The 20,852-nt window shown below is 40.0% G+C and overlaps 2 protein-coding genes across 2 annotated transcripts in view; both read left to right on the top strand.

Moving 5' to 3' along the window:
* The window catches only part of LCMT2 (leucine carboxyl methyltransferase 2), a 34,307-nt gene extending 16,717 nt beyond the window's left edge, over positions 1-17,590 (top strand). Inside the window, exon 2 of the mRNA XM_021009182.2 lies at positions 16,348-17,590. The gene's annotated coding sequence lies outside the window, so the exon portion shown is untranslated. The remainder of the gene's footprint in view (positions 1-16,347) is intronic.
* Positions 1-20,852, top strand: part of TGM7 (transglutaminase 7) — a 91,138-nt gene that overhangs the window by 14,388 nt on the left and 55,898 nt on the right.

Below are 20,852 nucleotides of genomic sequence, written 5' to 3'. Positions count from 1 at the left end.
ACTAGATAGAAAGCTGCCTGAAAAGAGAAGGCACCATTTACTGGGGGAGAGGGTACAGCACAGGCCTCCTGAAAAAGGAAGAATTCAAACTATGTCTTTTAAAAATTATTTATTTAATTTTAAATTTATGCAATAAAACAAGCATTTCCATAACATAGTATAATAAAAAAGATGATTGTACATGAAACTGCAAGTCTATTACAGACAATTTGCTATTCCTTTTAAATATGTAATAAAGTTATCATGTAAATTCTTTTTTTCCCCTTTTTTTCTTTCCTCCCCACTACCCCTACCCTAGAGATGGCTACCATTAAACATGTGTGTGTGTAAAATCACAGTTCTGTCTCTGAATGCAGATAGCATTTTCCTTCGTATGTCCTTTGTAGTTAATTCGAGTATTTATAATAGTCAAAATGACTTATCCACTCAAAGTTGTTCTTAAAACGATATTAGTTTTACTGTGTACCATGTCCTCTTGGTTCTGCTCACTTTACTCTTCATTATTTAATGCAAGTCTGACCATATTTTTCTAAGATCATTGAGCTTATCATTTCTTACAGCACAGTAGTATTCCATCATAATCATATACCACAACTTGTTTACTCATTCCCCAGTTGACAGGCATCCCCACAATTTCCAGTTCTTTGCCACCACAAAGAGATGTTTTATTTAACTATTTTAGAAATATAGGTTATTTTGCTTTTTCTCTAATCAGCTTTGGTAATAGATCTAGTAGTGATATTGCTGGGTCAAAAGGTGTAGACAATTTAATAACTCTTTTATTTGAACTATGTTTTGAAGGAAACCAGTGGGATCTCTGGTGGAGGTAGAGGTGAGGGGTCAGAGAATTCTGGGTGAGATAACCAGTAGAAATGCATGGGTCTGGAAGATGGAATAAAGATAGAATACAGGTCAGCATAATTAGGCTATAAAATATATGGCAGAGAGTAAAATATAAGAAGACTGGAAAGGAAGAAAGGGACAAGTCATAAAGAACTTCAAATGCAAAACAGAGGAGATCGTGGAGGTAATCAGGCCACTGTAGCTCATTGAGGAGAGAGCTGACAAGGTCTTCAGAACAAAGCTTCAGAAAATCACTTTGGCAGTTGAGTAGATGATGGGTTGGGGTGGGGAAAGATTTGAGCCAGAGACCAGTTAGAAAAGAAGATTCTTTTTTTTTTAAATGCAATTGGGGTTAAGTGACTTGCCCAGGGTCACACAGCTAGTAAGTGTCAAGTGTTTGGTCTGAGGCTGGATTTGAACTCAGGTCCTCCTGATTTCAGGGCCGGTGCTCTATCCACTGCACCACCTAGCTGCCCCACCATCTACTCTTGCTGGAGCATATGAAGTCCCCCTACCAAAAAAAAAAAGACCTCAAAACACTTTGTACAGTCTCTTAGTCAATGGCAATGAATGGGGTGCAATAAAAATCCATTGGCTATGCCTTAATCAACTGTCTGTGCATTTACTTGCAAACTGAACTAAAGCTTTTTAAACCTATTTTATCAGAGGCTACAAGTATCAGAGGCAGGATACAAACCTAGTTCCAGCTGCACTTTCTCAACTACTTCATAGTTAGCTAGGCCAGGAGGAACTATAAAAGGTAGCAGAGTTCATCTCCTTGAGTTCAGTTTAGATAATTTGACCCTGTTTTATAGGTCTATCCCCTGCCTCCTCTGGGGAGGAGCATAAGTATTCCACTGCTATCTCAGTAGGGAACAAGTCAACAACTATTAATACACACACTGTCTAGATGAGCTTTTTGCTGACGTGCTTATAATTCATTTGAAAAGATGGAACAATTATTCATGAAATAGTTCGATATTTCAAGGATCACTGATTTCTTTAGCATTTGTATTCCCTCCATCAGTAGAGATCACAATCCTCTCTGTACCTTAATAGACAGTCTTTATGAGTTGCTTAGCATAAAAAAAAAATTACCTGCTGGCCAACCTTCTGGTAATGAGCTTCTTTGAATTTAGCTAGAGTGGTCCTTGGCGGTGAGGTGGCACAGGGGATAGAGTGCTGGGCCTGGAGTTAGGAAGACTCATCTTCCCAAGTTCAAATCTGACCTCAGACATTTACTAGCTGTGTGACCCTGGCCAAGTCACTTAACTCTGTTTGCCTCAAATGTAAAATGAGCTGGAGAAGGGAATGAATGGCAAATCACTGTAGTATCTTTGCCAAGAAAACCCTAAATGGAGTCACAAAGAGTCAGACATGACTGAAATGACTGAATGACAACAAAATCTTGAGGGTTAGAAGCGAAGGGACTTTCAAGTACTCTGGTTGTACCCACAAACTAGCTGTGTGTCAAGATCACATAACTAGTTTGTGGGAATGATCGAAGTACTTCAGTGCTCCAGGTTGGAAATGAGACTTGAGATGGACCTTGAAAAATGAGTAAGGAAAAGGGAATATGGGAGGCATACCAGGTGGAGGGAACAACATAAGCAAAGGCAGGGAAGAGGAATCCCTCCTTGTCTGTTGTTCAGCAGACAGAGGAAACTAGCCTGATTGGAATGGAGGTGACTATTTAGGGATTAGTGGGAAATGTGTTTGGATAGGCAAGGGTGGAGCCTTTCTTGAAAGCCAGGAAGAAGATTTCGGGCTGGATGTGGTAGGTAGTAGAGAGTCACTACAGCACTGACACGATGAAAGCAGTATTTAAAAAAGATTAGCTTAACATGTGAAAGGTGGGTTGGAGGTATGGTTGTGGGCTAGGTCTGATTTTGTCTGATCCCTGACAATTTAGGTTGGATACTGAAGCAGTGAGACAATCATAGACCATTCAAGTTTTAACAAAAGGAGGTTTACTTTGCCATAACATAGGAAAGATATTCAACAAGTATATGTCACTTAGCTACTGAAAGGGACTCAACTCAGGTGGGTGAGTCTTTTTATACCCTTAGCTACCCAAGAAGTCACATTAACATAGTTCAAGTTCTCCAGGAAGTTATTTCAACCACAAGGACTCTTGAGACTTAGCCCACTGGGCCAATGAAGTCTCAGGGAGAGAAACTAGTCTAACCTAAATGGGATGTTGTCAGTGGGGAGGAAAACTGGTAGATGTTGATCCTATCCCAAGGTAGGAAATAATGGAAGCAGGTAGATCAATTCCATGAGGGAGGTGATGAGAGCCAGGATCAGATGATGGTAATGAAAAGGAAAAGATAAATCCTAAAGATATTTCCAAGGAAGGATCAATAGGACATAGTGACAGAAACAGTATGAGGCAGCTGAGAGAGTAATGACCTTGAAGTCAAATAGACCTAGGTTTTTATCCTGCCTCTGATCCAAATCACTCAACCTCAGTAAGCCTCAGTTTCTTCTTCATCTGTAAAATACAGATAATACCTGTGATTCCTACTTTGCAAGGTTTCTGTGACAGCATGTTGCAGAGCAGAATAATAATAACTACTACTAATAATAATAACTGACATTTATATTGTGCTTTATTATAGTGACAATTAAAATATAGAGGAGGCAGCTTGGCATGGTGGATGGAGAACTGGCCTTACAATTAAAGGATCATGAATCTGTAGCTGAAAGGGACCTCAGAGGTCACTGAGTCAGACCCCCTCATTTTACAGACAAAGAAACCGAGACCTAGAAGGGTAAATGATTTGCCCAGGTACTCTGACTCTGGAGTCCTGTCCCCTGTACCATGTTGCTCCCTATGAAGTCCTAGGTTCAAATTTTGCCTCAGACACTTGCTGACTATGTGATCCTGGGCAAGGCATTTCACTCCCTAGAGTTTCAGTCAACTCGCTAAGACTGTGAATTGCAAAAATAGTTATCTATATGCATCAGTATAGGAAATTTTCCTGATCAGAAGTTCCCTACACTAATAAAATTAAAGATCTGGAGAAAAACATAGGAAAGAATCAAAGATGAGGGTCCAAGTTTTAGCCTCAGAAATTGGGAAAGCGGTATTCCAGTTAAGATATTTAGTGGAGTTAAAGTAAGTTATTTAGTTCCAGTTAAGATATTTAGATGTAGCACAGGTAAGAAATCAGGGCTAAAGATGTCAATTTAGAAATCGCTGGCAAAGAGATTGTAGGTGAAGCCAGTCCTCAATTTTAAGAAGTTTACAGTTTTGCTGACCTGAATTTTCTCTTTTGCACTTAAACTCTAGCATAATCCATCACAAAGTCTGGTGGGGTGGGGACATAGATTTCCCAAGTTAGAGCTTTCCTCTCCAATCACAGTGACCTGTTCTATATTATACATCTTAGAGCCAGGTTGATCTGTTGATTGGTAGAACTGTTTTTGAGCAACACAAAGCAGAATAACCTTCTCTTTACTGCTCTGTAATTGGAAGGATTTTTTGTGGAAATTTGAGGCCTTTGTCGGGCATAACCTCACTCTTATTTCTGAATGCTAGAACCAGCCCTATAACTTAGATGATGCCATCATCCTGACTCTGACTCATTTGCTGTTGGTGGTCATCATTAAGTGAGAATAATTGACCTACCACCTATAAATGGAATGTAGTGCTGGTTAAATGAGACAATGCATACTGAGTAAGCATTATTGCCTTAGTCTGGTGTTCACACTAAAAAAATCATTAAAAATAATAATAGTTAATATTTATATAGTGTTTTAAGGTTTGCAGAGCACTTTATATATATTATCTTGTCTGAGCCTCACAACAACTCTATGAGGTAAGGGCTTTTATCTACTATTATTATTACTGACCACTTCCCATTAAGCTGTCTGAGTATACTTGCTAAACCAGATTTTTTTTTTCAATTTTTTTTTAGACAATTGGGGTTAAGTGACTTGCCCAGGGTCACACAGCTAGTAAGTGTCAAGTGTTTGGTCTGAGGCCAGATTTGAACTCAGGTCCTCCTGACTTTAGGGCCGGTGCTCTATCCACTGTGCCATCTAGCTGCCCTAGGCTAAGCCAGAGGGTAACTGACCAGCCTCAGACCTTTCGGTGAATTAGTGGGGTGTCTATCCCAAGCATGTGAAGTCTTCCCCTGAAAGGATGGGCAGATGAGAACAATTTGTTCCGATGACTAAGAAGGTGACTGAAACAGGCTCCATGAAGCACTTAGAGCTTGGTCACACTTCAAAGATACCAACATCTTCTACTGCATCCCGGGCCATCTCTAGTCATCTTGACTTTTGTCCTGCCACTGCACTTTGATGACTCTGGAAGAGAGAGTGAGGCTGATGGCTTTGTGCAGCTATGCCTCACTCAAAGCCAATTCATGCATGAGTCAAGATATGACCTTGTGATGTCATTGGTTCTTTTTGAAAACAAAGGACAACAACAACTGTTAGCACCATTTTACAGATGAAGAAAGTGAAGACTAAAGAGGTTCATTAACTCACACAAGGTCACATAGATAGTAAGTGTTTGAGATGGGATTCAAACTCAGGCCTTCCTAACTCTATGTGTGGCACTCTATTCTATATGTCACCTAGTTACAGTAGAGCAACAGTAAAGGTAGAGCCAAGAAAGAAGCAGACAACTAGAAAAGATAACTTCTGTTTTTATCAACAATTGCCTTCTGAGTGAATGTCTTCATACTATACCATACCATTAAATCATAGCTAAATATGCACTCAGTTCTTGTCTAGCTTGGTAGAAACCAACAGAGCTTATATTCCATTGGCATAGCTTTTGAAACCCATGGTCACCTCCGCATCATAATTAGGCATCATGGTGGACAAGGTAATCCAATCTGAAGCAGAGGTATAGATATAAGAATCAGAGTTAAGATGACTCAGACATTCTTATGGTAGAAGCAAGGCTTGGTTGTGATCAGGAGAGAAAGTTCAAGGTCATTTGTACCCCATCCAGGTATCCCAAATAGATTTTGTGTCAGGATGGCTGAGTTGAAAAGATAGGCAGCTACTTCCATTGAGTTAGCTCCAGTAAAACACAATGGAGTTGCATGTATTTATATATATTCTTTTAAAAATTAATATATTTTAATACTCTTTTTATATCTATTCTTTTTTAATTAAATTTTTTAACTAACAAAAACCCACCCTTTCTCCCCCTCACCTCTCCCAACTGAAAAAGAAACACAAAACCCCCGTTACAAACATGTATAGTCAAACAAAACAAAAGTACTCTGTATACTGAGTCCATTACCTCTCTATCAGGAGGTGGGTGTTGTCATTAGTTTTCTAGAATCATGGTTGGTCATTGTGTTGATCAGAATTCTTAGGGCTTTCAAAGTAATTTGTATTTGTGATATTAACATTATATAAATGGTTCTGCTCACCTCACTCTGCATCAGTTCATACAACTCTTCCCAGGTTTCTCCGAAACCATCCCTTTCATCATTTCTTACAGAACAATAGTATTCCATCACATTAATATACCATAATTTGTTCAACCATTCCCCAGCTGGTAGGTATCTCCTCAGTTTCTAGTTTTTTGCCACTGAAGAAAAAGCTGCTAAAAATATTTTTGTCTTTAGAGTTTGTTTTACTTAGGACTAATCCCTCCCTTCATATATCCTCCTTCTTATTCTAACCACCTTCCATGTTAATGAAATGTATGCCTATGCTCAAATATGTGTTGTGTATATTTTTCCCTCCTTTGACCATTTAAGATGAGAGTGAGGTTCAAGTGTCATCTGCTCCCCCACCCCTTCCTCCTTATTTGTATGGACTTCTAATTATATACCTTGATTATGTGTGATATTCCCAACCCCCATCTCTCCTTTCCCTTCTCCTTTTCCATACATAAGCGAACTACTCCCAGTCCTTCTGTCTAATCAGACTCCCTTTATGATCCCTAATAATAAGACAGTTCTAAGGGGAAACAGTCTCCTCATGTTAGAATGTAAACAGTTTATATTTTTTATTCTTTTATGATTGTTTGCTCATGTTTACCCTTTTCTGTTTCCCTTGATTCCTGTGTTTGCACTTCAAAGTTTCTATGTAGCTCTGGTCTTTTTCAGGAATGCTTGGAAGTCCCTTATTTCATTAAAGTTCTATTATTTTTTTTTTTTACTCCTGTAGGATTATATTCAGTTTTATTGGGTAAGATATTCTTGATTGGAAGCCTATATCCTTTGCCTTCTGGAATATCATATTCCAAACTCTCTTCTCCTTCATTGTTGTGGTTGCTACATCATGTGTGATCCTGACTGTAGCTTTTCAGTGCTTGAATGTTTTCTCTCTGACTGCTTGCAGTATTTTTTTTTTCCTTTTACCTGGAAGCTCTAGATTTGGGCTATAATGTTCTTGGGAGTTTTCATTTTCGGAATTATTTTGGCAGATGATTAATGGATTCTTGCTATTTCCACTTTGCCCTCTGGTTCTAAGAAATGTAAACAGTCTTCTTTTATGATTTCTTGAATTATGATATCTAAACTCTTTTTTTGGTCATAGCTTTCAAGTAATCCAATAATCCTTAAAGCATCTCTCCTTGATCTGTTTTCCAGATCAGTTGATTTTTGCTATGAGATACTTTACATTTTCTATTATTTTTTCAGTCTAGACGCATTCTATTTAAAAGTTATTTTTGTTATAAACTTGACAAATATCAATAGGCATGAATATTTCCATACACAAAGAACAGGAAATCAGAATTTGACATGAAACCACAAATCTCTACTAATGTACAACTTTTTTCCTAAAACGTATTTCATATTCAACAAGTTAGTTCCAGAGCTGTCCTTCTTATCCGTGTCTCCCTTTGAACTCTCTTGTCCTTTTCTGTGCAATGAAAATTGATCCACTTCTCTCTTTTTGTCTCCCTTTTTTTGGAATCACTATTATGAGCTTCCATCACCTTCTTTCTAATTCCCCCTTCCTCAAAAAAATCCCTCTTTTGTAATTAATCAGCACAATCAAGCCAAACAAATCCACGCATTGACCATGTCTGAAAGTGTATGTTTCATGATATCTCTTTGGTTTCTCACCTCTCTCTCAAGGAAGGGAAGCATGCTTCATTATTGGTCCTCTGGAGTGATGGTCAGTCATTGCATTGATCCAAGTTCCTCACTCTCCCTTACCCCACATGCAGTAAGCTTCCAAATCTTGTCATATCTACCTCCACACCATCCGTCACATCCAACCCCTTCTCTCCATTCACGCAGCTCCCACCTTAGTTCAGGCCCTTATCTCTTCTTACCTAGCCTATCACAACAGCCTCCTCGTTGATCCCCCAGCCTCAAGTCTCTCTCTCCCTACCTCCCTACCTTCTAAACTGCTGCCAAAATGATTTTCCTTAAGTTCAGATCTGGCTATACAACTCCCCTACTCAATCAGCTCTTACAGCTTTCTGTTGCCTCTGGGATCAAGTATAAACTCCTCTCTTTAGCATTTGAAGCCCTTCACAACCTTGCCTCAACTTAACTTTCCAGCCTCATCATACATTACTGCCCTCCAACACTAGGTGATCTAACCAAACTGGTCTCTCTCTGTTCCTGACACATGACACTCCTATCTGTTGTCTTCTCACTGCCTGTCCTCTACTCCATCCTCACCTCTGCCTCATTGAATCACTTTCCTCCTTCAAGATGCAGCTCAAATACCACCTCCAAAATGAAATGTTTCCCGATTCCCTCAACTGTGAGAGCCCTCACTCTCAAACTGCCTTGTGTTTAATACAAAGGCCTTGTATTTATGCTCTTTGTATTTATTTATTCTGTGTATGCTTATTTATATATGTAATGCCTCTCTGGGTTTATTCTCCCAACACTCATTCAAACTGGCAGATTGGGTTCTCAGAGGGCAATAATTACTTTTCCCTTCAGGATTCTCAAGGTAATCCTAAAGAGTTTATTACTCACAGGACCCCATCCAGTGTGCTCCTCCAAATATCAGTCAATTGACATCAACTAGCTTTTACAAAGGGATATTTGCTGAGAAGTTATCGCAAGGATAGAAGTTATAAACCTATTACCCAAAATTGGAGCTCACTCTCCACTGTGTACACAGAATCCCTGGGGAGAGTGAGCTCAAACTTAGAGCACAAAGGCAGTGAGGTGCACATATAGGGAGTATGTGGGGCACCCCACAAGTCCTGGTCCTGGGGGTCCTTTTTCTTTTTTTGCGGGATCCCCACCAGGTTCACTTTGGGGCATGGCATTGTGAAGGACAAGGCATTCTCTTGCTTAGCTAGGCTGGCTCTTTCCATGATGTGAGGTCTCAACTAATGGGTCCCCACAGCTGGGCTAGGTCAGGTCAGTGGCTTGGGAGGGCTCTGATGGTTTATGCTATCAACTCAGGGTGCCAAGAGGACCTCTGATGGCTCTTCCAAACTTTCCAGCTCAGAGATTCATAACCTGATCAAACCTGTCTACAAATACTTGGTCATTTAAGATCAGGAAAGAATAAACATGCATCACACATTCACAGACACATGGGGGCCATGTGGGAGAACACAGGTTGCTACTTCTCCTATCCCTACCCCAACTCATCCCTCCCCACCCCCAGGCATTCCTCCTTAACCCAAAAGAAAAACAAACAGAAAAGAGGAAACTTTTTGTATGTAGCTTCAGTTCTGGCTATGCCTGTACTGAGTCAGCATTCCTCTGGCTATTAAGCCAATTAGAAGACTTCATCAACATATACTACAGACCCCTGAGTCATTCGTGGGTGGAAGTAGGTTTCTCAAAGTTTCATATGTTGAATTGGAATCAGGTGATGAACTCACTGCTCTGTGTAACTATCAATAAGGGCAAATCTGAGCACGCTCTGAGGACTGGGCCCTCCCATTACATAGACATCTTTGTGGTTGTCCCCTTGTTTTCTCACTCCTTGTGAGTAGATATTGTTTCATTCACTATACTTCTGTCTCTAGCTTCTAGCATAGTGTATGGCACAAAAGCATTTGATAAATACTCGTTTGATTGACTAATTAAGCTTTTCAAAGTTATTTTTCTTTACGGTGTTTTAGTCATATAACTTGTTCTCCTGGTTCTCACAGTTAATATTTTAAACTAAATATTCTGGACAGAAGAAAAAGGGCTGTTTGATGACGTTCAACTCTTCTGAGAGGGACGGGCTGCCCCAGTAACCTGACTGACAAGAGGCAGGATGTTAAGGCTACAAAGAGTCTACTTGGAATAGTCTTGGAATGGGTTAAAGACCTGATTTTTTTGGGGGGGGCTAGACAATGGGGTTAAGTGACTTGCCCACGGTCACACAGCTAGTAAGTGTTATGTGTCTGAGGCCAGATTTAAACTCAGGTCACCCTGACTCCAAGGCCAGTCCTCTATCTACTGCGCTACCTAGCTTCCCCCAGAGACCTGATTTTTAAAACCCATCTCTGATAATGTTAATAGAAGGGCCAGAATTTAAGCATATATCTAAGGATTAAGCTATGACATTTTGATATCAAAGAACTTGCATCTGTGATGTGGCACATTTGCACATACTAGAGATAGTAGAATGAAAATTCTTATTTCAAAGTAAAATCATAATATTTGCTTGTAATTACTTGTATTTAAAGTGCATTTGTACAGATTAGAGAAATTGTAGTAAATTATAATAAATTTGAAAATTTATTTGAAAAATTCTTGCATCGTTAGATTGAGTTTCTCAAGGTCAGGGATTGCCTTTTGTCTCTTTTTATTTCCCCAGCACTTAGCACAGCATTTGGCTCATAGTAGGCACTTATATGTTTGCTGATTCAAACAGACCAACCCTTCCTTAGACTCTGATACTCCCTTTTGCCCTTTCTTTTCGTTGCCAAACATCTCAAAATAAGCCTAGATTCATTACCTCGGTTTCTTCATTTGCATTCTGACTTCTCAGCCTTTGCATGCAGTCTGACTTCTGTCCTTAGCATTCTATTGGAATTGCTGTTTCAAAGCTCATAGATGATCCTCTTATAGTTAAAACCAACAGCCTTTTCTCTTTTAACCTCTATGCATCATTGAAACTCTTAACCACTTTTCCTTCTTGAAAATTGTATCACACTGTATTTCCTAGATTCTCCTACCACCTTTCTAACTATACCTCTGTTTCTTTCAGTTTTTTGCTTCCGCTGCCTAATGGTTGGCATTCGCTAGTCATTGTTCTTGTCATTTTTCTCTTCTCTCTTTACAATCTTTTACTTGTCAATCTTGCTCCCTCCCACAACTTCAATTATCACTTTTATGTAACTGATCTAAATTTGTATCTCTTCCTCTGACCCTTTTTCTAAACTCGGGGCCTACATATCTAGCTCTCTTCTGCCTGTCTCCAAATGGTTTCTGAAATTCAGTGCATCCAAAATTCAGTTTATGATCTCCTTCCTCCAGATCTGTGCTTTATGGCTTTCCATTTCTGTATATTCATTGATTAGGTGAGAAACTGCGGGGTGGAGGGGGGGGAGGCGCGAAGGAAAGAAGCAAATCACCTGCAAATGTTTTAAAACTGAGTTTTCTCAAACTTTCTGGTATCAGGATCTCTTAAAAATTATTGAGGACCCACCCCCAGCTTTTGTTTATGTCATTTATATCTATTGTTATTTACTCTGTTAGAAATTAAAATATCTTGGTATTATTGTGAAAATAGTTTTTACCTTGAGGATCCTCCTGAAAGAGTCTCAGGGAACCCCAGGGGTCCATGGACTGTGAAACTGCTTTTTTCGGTAAATTACTAGAGAGATTTTTATGAGTCTATGAGGCTGGTGCCTTGAGTATAGCACTTTCCTGGTAGACAAATTATAAACCACACTTTCCTGTTGGTTAATTGTAAAGTGTGACTTTGTCTCTTTGTGGGCTTATGGAAAGCAAGATGCAAGCTTAGGTGGGCCGCTACTGCTTGATGTAGCACCTCAAATGTCTCATGTAATACCTGCTAAGTACACATGCACACTACAGCACCAAGACAGTGTTATTTGTGTATGTCTTACCTCTCCTGCAGGAACTAGTAAGCTCCAGATAAGGTCCAGGGAAGTAGGGATGCCTTTGTCAACTGTTTTCCTGTGGTGCTTAGCATAAAATCATGCTTGATAGATATGTGTTGCACACCGAATGATAAAAACTGACCTCATGATACCTAAGGAACATTTGTTTGTAGTTATGATTTATTAAGCTTTTAAGGTCTAGCATCATATTTAGCCCTAAGACAATTAGGTGACTTGGTCTCTGTTTCAAGCCCATAGGAGTAGGAGGAGGGCCCACTGCACCTTTTATCTAGGAAATGCCAGAGGCAGAAGTCACAGTGACAATGAAAAATTAGTCCATTTCTAGTAATTATGTTTTTACAGAAACAACATCTCTCAGGAAATGAAACATCCATCATTCAAGGCTTCTGGAGAAAGTGTTGAAACACTGGCTTAGTGCTGGTGCCTTTTTTAAATGCTGGCTTGGCCACCTGCCCTGATGCAAGATTTCATCAGTCAGGGCTGGAGGCCAACCACACCTTGACTTAATGATTTTTGACTAAGGTCTGTCCTAACCCATGAAAGTCCAAGTCAGAATAATCATTAAGAACCCCACAGTTCTGACGTGACATGGAGGTAACTCAGTTTCCTGCTCAGTTCTGGATAAGCCTCCTTCCATAATTTAGCCTGACTGCTCATCTGTTGGCTTAAAAGTTATTAGGGGAGTTGCCTGTGCTCATTCCACATGTAAGACTAACCTTGTATTCAGTCACATGTCCTACAGAAACAACAGGCAGGGAGAAATACGTGACCATAGCAGGGTGTTTGGACTTGAGTGTAAGAGGTTCCCCCGGCCCCCTGCTCTATTCAACATACATAAAGTTAGATTATACAAAATACATGAGGGAGGGTTGATGAATCAAACTTATTAAGAAAAAGGAATTGATTGCTGGCCAGGCCAAACAGAATTCATTTAGCCTGTCAAGAGACATGGTGGACTTTTGTACCTTTATTATAAACCTAGCAATGGAAACTAGATATGGAAAGTACTCAAGAAAAACAAAACCAAAACCAGATAGCACACAACAATTAAGTGCTCTATCTTATGAGTTTATTATTCCTCATAATAACCTACCACATGTATATAGTGCCTCAACCCTTTTCTTCATAAAACCCCTGTGATGTAGGTAGTATCAATATTATCCACTCTTTATAAATGAGGAAACTGAGGCACAAAGAAATTAAGCAATTTATATAGAATCACATAGCTAGCAAATGTTGGCACGTGAGACTCCTCTGACTCCAAAACTCGTGCCCCTTTCCACTAAACCACCAAGACATTCCTCATCCTTCTTGGTCTTTCTGTAGCATTTGACACTATGGGCTTCTCCATTCTTCTGGATCTTCTTTCCTACCTTGTCTTTTGAGATAACACACTCTCCTGGCTATCTTCCTACCCCTCTCTATCTCACACCTTCTGTATATCAATTACTTACTGGTCCTTCCCAACCCCTAAATGTTGGTATTTCTCAGCATTCTGTTGGCCCTTTCTCTTAATCTCTCTACAATTTCTCCTTAGGCCATCTTATCACTTCCACAATTTCAATTATCACCCCTACGTAAATGGTTTCCAATTTTCAATTTCTATAGATCTCTACCCCTGTATTTCCAGGTGCCTAAAAGATGTTACCCACTGCTATCTCAAACTCAACACGTCCAAAATAAAGGTTATTACTTCTACCCTGCCTCAATCCCACTCCTTCTTCTGACTTAAATCTAAATTTTGAGTATCTATCACAGGTCTGCACAACCTGTAGCCCACTAAAGGATTTCAGGTGGCCCATGAAAAATGTAGAGGAAAACATCTAGATTGTACAGGCCTGACCTACCATATTTGAAGCACTAGTCTAGAAATGAATAAACAAAAATGAAAAATGATTGTGCCTGCCTTTAAGGAGCTTGCAACCTCAAAAGTTGTAAACTGTGACCTATACACAAACAAATATACAAGGTAGAATGTGATGAGGTAAAGAAGAGATCCAAACTTTATTTTTCGGATAGTGGTACTACCATTCTTTTAGCCCCTATCTTTGACTCTTTCCTCTTCCATATCTCCCACATCCAATCAGTTACAAAGAACAATTTTACCTCATTGTATTCCTGGCTCTTTTCCCTTCTTGCTATTTCCACTGCTGGGACACATCTTCTAGGATTTGAACCCTAGTCCTGTTACTTCCAAGTTGGTGGTCTTTCCACTGTACCAGAAGGTAATCTTTTTTTTTCCCTTAACCAGCCTTAATCACTGAATGGGTGTTGCCTCAGTCAAACTGAGACGTGTTAAAGACCTTAGTTAAAAAAGGCCAAGGTCTCCCACTGCATCCAGGGCCATCTCCAGTTGTCCTGACCTACATCCTGGACCAAGATGGCTCCAGAGGAGAAAGTGAGGCTGGTGAGCTCCCTCCCTCACTTAAATCCAATTCACTTGCAAGTCATGGCAACACCTTCCCGATGTCATGGTCCTCTTAGAGAACAAAGAGCAAACAACAATAACAATTTCCACTGCTACCTCTGTAGTACACATCTCCATGTTACCTTCCCAGGCTATTGTAATCACATCCTACCAATCTTCTCACCATCACTTGTCCCCCTACGCTGCTTTGCTTACCCCCATCTATGCTTTCCACTTCTGCTTCTGCCAAATTCATCTCTGTATATATGCCACTCATTTGTTCAAAATTCTACAGTAGCCTCGTACTGCCTTCTGTATAAATATCAAACTCCTTAGCCTGTCATGTAAAGTCATCTAAGATCTGACATCCCCTTACCTATCCAGCTTTATCTCATACCACTGTCTTCTATGTATTCTATGTTATAGTCAAATTCAATTATGCACCATCCTGGAGCTAGGTAGTGGGGACAAAAAGAGGACCAACCAGTCTCTTCAATGAATTTATATTACACTGTCGTTCATTCATTTTAGCCATGTCTGACTCTCCATGACCCCATTTCGGATTTTCATGGCAAAGATACTAGAGTAGTTTGCCATTTCCTTCTCCAGCTCATTTACAAATGAGGAAAGTAGGGCAAACAGGATTAAGTGACTTGCCCTGGGTCACGCACCTGTGTCTGAGGCCAGATTTGAATTCACGAAGAGAAGTCTTCCTGACTCGAGGGCTGGCGCTCTATCCATGGCACACCTACATGCTCTTATATTATATTGGGAGGATGCGATATAGATAGGTAAGTATAATACAGATTAAGAACTGAAGAAAGGAAGCATTCTAGCAATATTGGAGGCGAGGAGGAGGAGAAAATAAGCGTTTATTAAATACCTACTATGTGCCCGGCATTTTGCTAAGCACTTTACAAAAATGGTCTCATTTTATCCTCACAACAACCGCATGAGGTAGGTGCTATTATTATCTCCTTTCTACAATGGAGAAAATAAGGCAGTCAGAGGGTAAGTGACTTTCCTGGAGTCACACAGCTAGTTAAGTGTGTGTTTGAGGCCTAATTACAATTTCCATGCTCTATCCAATGAACCACTTAGATACTTCTAGGTACAAATAACTTCAGGGAAATAGTGAGGTGGGGGGGAGGTGGGGGGATGGATGGGGGACTTTGCAGAGAATATGGTGCCTGAATTGCACCTTGAAGAAAGACAAACTAATATTCTGAAAGGTGGAGTTGAGATGTCCAAGGATTTTCTAATTTTGATAGAACTTTTTATTCAGTTTAGCTTTGTTTTTGGTTCCATAATAGGTCAAGCAGAAAATCCCATAGGGAATCTACTTTTGGGAACAACTCCAGGGGTCCACCGTTTTGAGGATCCTGGTTTGATTCTGGATCATAGTATCATAAGAGCATAGATTTAGAGTTGGGAAAGGAACTAAGAGTCCATTGAGTCTAACCCCTTCTTTTACAGATGAGGAAACTAAGGCATAGAGAAATTTAGTGACTTATCCAGGATCACACCACTAATAAGTGAATGAATCAGTATTTGAACCAAGGTCTCTTCCCAACTCCAAGTCTAGTGCCCTGTCCACTATCCACTGGATCCACTTCTAGGTCCAGAAGCTGCCTCTTGATACATCTGCCTCAGTGACTTAAACCCTAGACCAGATTAGAATGGGGAATGGATTGAGAGGAGTCAATTCGGGAGCTTAGTCTAAGATTTTCATGTGTTCCCCTATTAAATCCTTGAGAAAAGCCAAGACCCTTTCCTGTTTCCCCCATTTGACAGAAGCTTTCAGGATTTCTCAGTCCTCTCTTAACACTCCTAGGATCTCCGGGGTGAAAGAAGCCAAGAGAATAAAGCCAAACTCCCTGATGATGAGTTTTTTTCTTACTTTAGATAGTGACAGGCTCACAAATGTCACTTTCCCCTAAATTGGATATATTTTTAGTCTATAATAAATGATAATGCTTCATGCCCAGATTAGTCTTAAATATCTGTTCCTATAGTGATATCTTGAAATAAATCTTTATTATATCCAGTTTTTGAATGTACCCCTATCCTCCTGTGAATTGATCTTTCGATTTTGTTTTTCCAGATCTCCCTAATTATCTGTAAAATGATGGAGTTGGACTAGATGACCTCTAAGACTCCTTCAAGTTCTAAAGGCCAAGGACTGGAAACAAGCCATAGGAGATGAATGTGATGGAATATTACTATACCGTGAAAGATGTTGAGGGCAGCTAAGCGGTGCAGTATATGGAGTGCCAGGCCTGGCATCAGGGAGGCCTGAGTTCAAATATGGCCTCAAACACTTACTAGCTATGTGACCCTGGGCAAGTCACTTAACCGGCTTCAGTTTCCTCCTGTAAAATGGGAATAATAACACCTGCCTCTCAGGGTTGTTGTGAGGATCAAATGAGATAATATTTGTAAAGTACTTTGTAAACCTTAAAGTTACTTATGCATGCTAGTATAAACTGAGCCCCACTGCCCATCGGTATGGAACACTCTCCTTATGGTGGAGATCAATGCCCAGTGCCTCCATGAAGGGCAGGGTAGAGTTGGTAAGAACAGGGGAGAAGAGACTTCTAGGCTCTTCAGTCCCTATGTGTTCTTCTAGCTACCAGCTTCAAGAGAGAGGATGGGCCATTCCCGTGTTTCTTCACGTTGCAGAAGGGAGAGAAAGACTCTGGGAAGGAGCTGACATGAGAGGACCTGGCAGTCTTCATTATGTTCCCATCAACAGATTGCTGTACTTGAGGGAATTTCCCTTTGGGTGAAATCTAGGACTCTCTCTCCTGGTTGATCTGAGTTGCCTTACTCCCATTGGGAGAGTTCCTTCACTCTATATTGTCTGGTATCTATTCTTCCATGTAGACTTTCTCTGATCTTGGTTTGGCTATAGACTTGGATAAATGGGTTTATTTACTATGTGCAGAGGCATCTGGTGGCTCAGTGGACAGAACATTGGACCTGCAGTTACAAGACCAGAGTTCAAATCCAACCTCAGACACGTCTTAGCTGTGTGACCCTGGACAAGTCGCTGATTACCTGACAAAATAGATCCACTGGAGAAGGAAATGGCAATCACTCCAATGTCTTTGCTAAGAAAACCCCAAATGGGGCCACAGAGGGCTGGATTTGACTAAACAACAGTAAATTACTGTGTGCGTTCATTATGGAAGTGGCATCAGGTGGGAAAGAGGTCAAGCTTTGGAGCTACAGTTTGGGGCTCTCCTTTCCATCTTAAGAAATAGTGGTCATCAAACAACTGGAAAAATATGGATTGTTCATGGGTAGGCCAAGCCAATATAATAAAAATGACAATTCCACCCAAATTAATCTGTTTATTTAGTGCCATACTGATCAAACTATCAAAATATTTTATGGAGCTAGAAAAAATAGTAACAAAATTCATATAGAAGAACAAAAGCTCAAGGATATCAAGGGAATCAATGAAAAAAATGTGAAAGAAGGTAGTCTAGCTATACCAGATCTGAAACTGCATTATAAAGCAGTAATTATCAAAACAGTCTGGTCCTGGCTAAGAAATAGAGTGGTGAAGCAGTGGAATAGATTAGGTACAAATTACATTAATTTGTAATGTAAATGTAAATGACCATAGTAACCTCATAGATGATAAACCCAAAGATTCAAGCTTTTGGAACAAGAACTCATCATCTGACAAAAACTGTTAGGAAAACTGGAAAACAGTACGGCAGAAACTAGGCATAATAAACACCTCACACCGTATATTAAGATAAGGTCCAAATGATTTACATATAAAGGGTGATACCATAAGCAAATTGAGAGCATGAAATAGTTTATCTGTCAAATTTGTGGAGAAGAGAAGGATTTAGGACCAAAGAAGATAGAGAGAACATCACAAAATGTAAAATAGGTAATTTTGATGATATAAAATTAGAAAGTTTTTGCACAAACAAAACCAATGCAACCAGAATTATAAGTAAAGCAGAAAACTGGGGGGGAGGGGAGAATCTGCAACAAGTATCTCTGATAAAGGCCTCATTTCTCAAATACATAGAAAACTGAGTCCGATTTTTAAAAGTACGAGTTATTCTCCAAATGACAAAACGGTCAAAGGATATGAACAGGCAGTTTTCACACAAAGAAATCAAAGCTATCTATAAGTCATATGAAAAATGTTCTAAATCACTATTTATTAGAGAATTACAAATTAAAACAACTCTGAGGTACCACCTCACACCTATCAGATTGGCTAATATGACAAAAAAGGAAAATATTGGACATTGGGGGAGGGATGTAGGCAGTAGATATAATTCTAGCCTAGTACCCCAGACTTCCTGCTTCCCCTCCTGGCCAGAATTAGAGTCTCCCTTGGAGAAGGGTGGGAAGAGACACTAAAAATCTATTTTTGTCTCCCAGTAAGCCCCACACTGAGACAGCCACATGTTACGTTAGATTATTATTATAAGCCATCTCAGGTCTGACAGCAGGCAAATTATGTCCTTTCTATTCAGCCTTTGAAGGAATGAAATATTGAAGATTTTAAGCAGTATAATTATTTATTTTTTCTTCTCTGAGGCTCACTTTTGAATCTTCCTAAGCAGGCATTGAGGGAGTGAAGATCATTAATAATATTCTTGTAACTCGTGCCCTGTGCCACCCTTCTTATCTCTTTTAAATTATTCTTTAGCTTGAGGCCTGAGGAGATGATGATTCAGGGATAAAAGGAGAAGAACTTATCTTAACCACCCTCCCTACCCTTGCCCCACCCTCCATGAAACTCTTAGAGAAGAGTATGCACTCCAAGCAGGTTTGAAGAACAGGTTTGAAAGCTGAGAGAGAAGACAGGTAATAAGATTTATTATTCGGGGTAGACAGTTCTACATAGGAGAGCTCAATCTTTTCCCTTTAATTTACACCAATTTTATTAAATTATATAACTTTAGAAGGTTGCGTGCCTTCTTTCTGAGAATGGGGTGGGGGGGTCTCTCTAGTCTAAGAGAATATATTCCAGCTGTACTTCTGTGTCAAGGAGGAGTCATCTAGGTATTTTCAGGCTGAGAACTTGGTGACCAGAGGCTCTACTCCAGCTTTTGGGGGGCTATCATGTATTCTGGAGATAACCTAGCAAAACATTTGATTGGTGGATCAAGTAAAGCTCTGCTCTGTAGGCAAATCAGGTATTATACTCCCTCACTGGCTAAATAGTATAATAATAACAGCAACAATAAAAATAGTGTTTATATAGTATTTTAAAGTTTGCAAAGCACTATGCATATGTGATCTTATTTGATCTTCATAATAACTCTGGGAGGTAGGGGATTATTATCCCCATTTTGCAGAAGAAACTGAGGTCAACAGAGGTTAAGTGACTTGCCCAGGGTCACACAGGCTGGTGTCTGAGGTGGGATATGGACTCAGGTTTTCCTGACTCCAAATCCAATGCTCTTATCCACAATGCCACCTAGCTCCCTTTCTATAGCAACATATTATATCTTTCTGTTGTCTTAAGGAAGGCAGTACAGATGTGAGGGGCTTCCACTTCTTTGGTGCCTCATGTGACTCATGGTATACACCCAAAATGTAACACACAGTAACCAAGTGTCACATCTGAGGATAGTCAGCTTCCATGCCTAAACCCTCCAATAACATGCATAGATTGTAAATAAATTCACCAGTATTTACTGAGTACCTACTGTTTTGTCAGAATTATACTACACACAATATGAGATGCAAAAGGTGTATAAGACATGGTCTTTGTCCTCGAGAAGCTTACAATCTAGTTGGGGATACAAAGCCAATTTATTGTTCAGTTGTGTCAGACTCTTGGGGGCCCCATTTGGGGTTTTCTTGGCAGAGATACTGGAGTGGTTTGCCATTTCCTTCTCCAGCTCATTTTACAGATGAGGAAATTAAAGAAAACAGGGTGAAATGACTTGTCCAGGTTCACACAGCTAGTAAGTGTTTGAGGCCAGATTTGAACTCAGGAAGATGAGTCTTCCTGACTCCAGACCCAGTGCTCCATTTAGATGCCCCACAAATCTAATGCATAGCGTTATGATATCATAGTTCAAGGGCTGGAAAGCATCTTAGGGACCATTAAGTCCAACTCCCTCATGTTACAAATGAGGAACTAAGGCACAGAGAGATTATTTGACTTGCCCAGGGTCACACAGATTGTAAGCATCTGAAGAACATTTAAGTTAAAAAAAGAATGTGTGGTACTTAGGTTAAAGCTTAGAGAAAGAAGATCCCAGTGTGGGCTGGAGAAAGATGATTTGAGGTAGGCCCGAATGGATGCATAGGGGCTGAATAAGTGGGGAAGAGGCCACAAGGCAGAAACCCAGACTGATTAAAACACCGCACCTGGCCCTCTGTGGCCGCTCTGCGTCCTTTTCTTCATATCTTGTTGATTGCCTATTACGTGATTCATAGCAGTTATTCCAAAAGGTTTTCACGTTCCTCGAGATCCCCAATACCAACCCTGCCTCCCTCACTCTGAGCAAATGATCTCATTGATTTTACTGAGCTCCATTTGAACTTCCCGTCTAATCATGCAAACATTTATTAAGTACCTACAGTATGCAAAGTGCTATATAAGGAATAGGAGGT

Source organism: Phascolarctos cinereus, unplaced genomic scaffold (assembly GCF_003287225.1).
Source record: "Phascolarctos cinereus isolate Bilbo 61053 unplaced genomic scaffold, phaCin_HiC Scaffold_3;HRSCAF=262, whole genome shotgun sequence".
In the NCBI taxonomy this organism is placed as follows: Eukaryota; Metazoa; Chordata; class Mammalia; order Diprotodontia; family Phascolarctidae; genus Phascolarctos; species Phascolarctos cinereus.
Note: the sequence above shows the minus strand (reverse complement) of the source record. Positions and strands in the feature narration are given on the sequence as shown.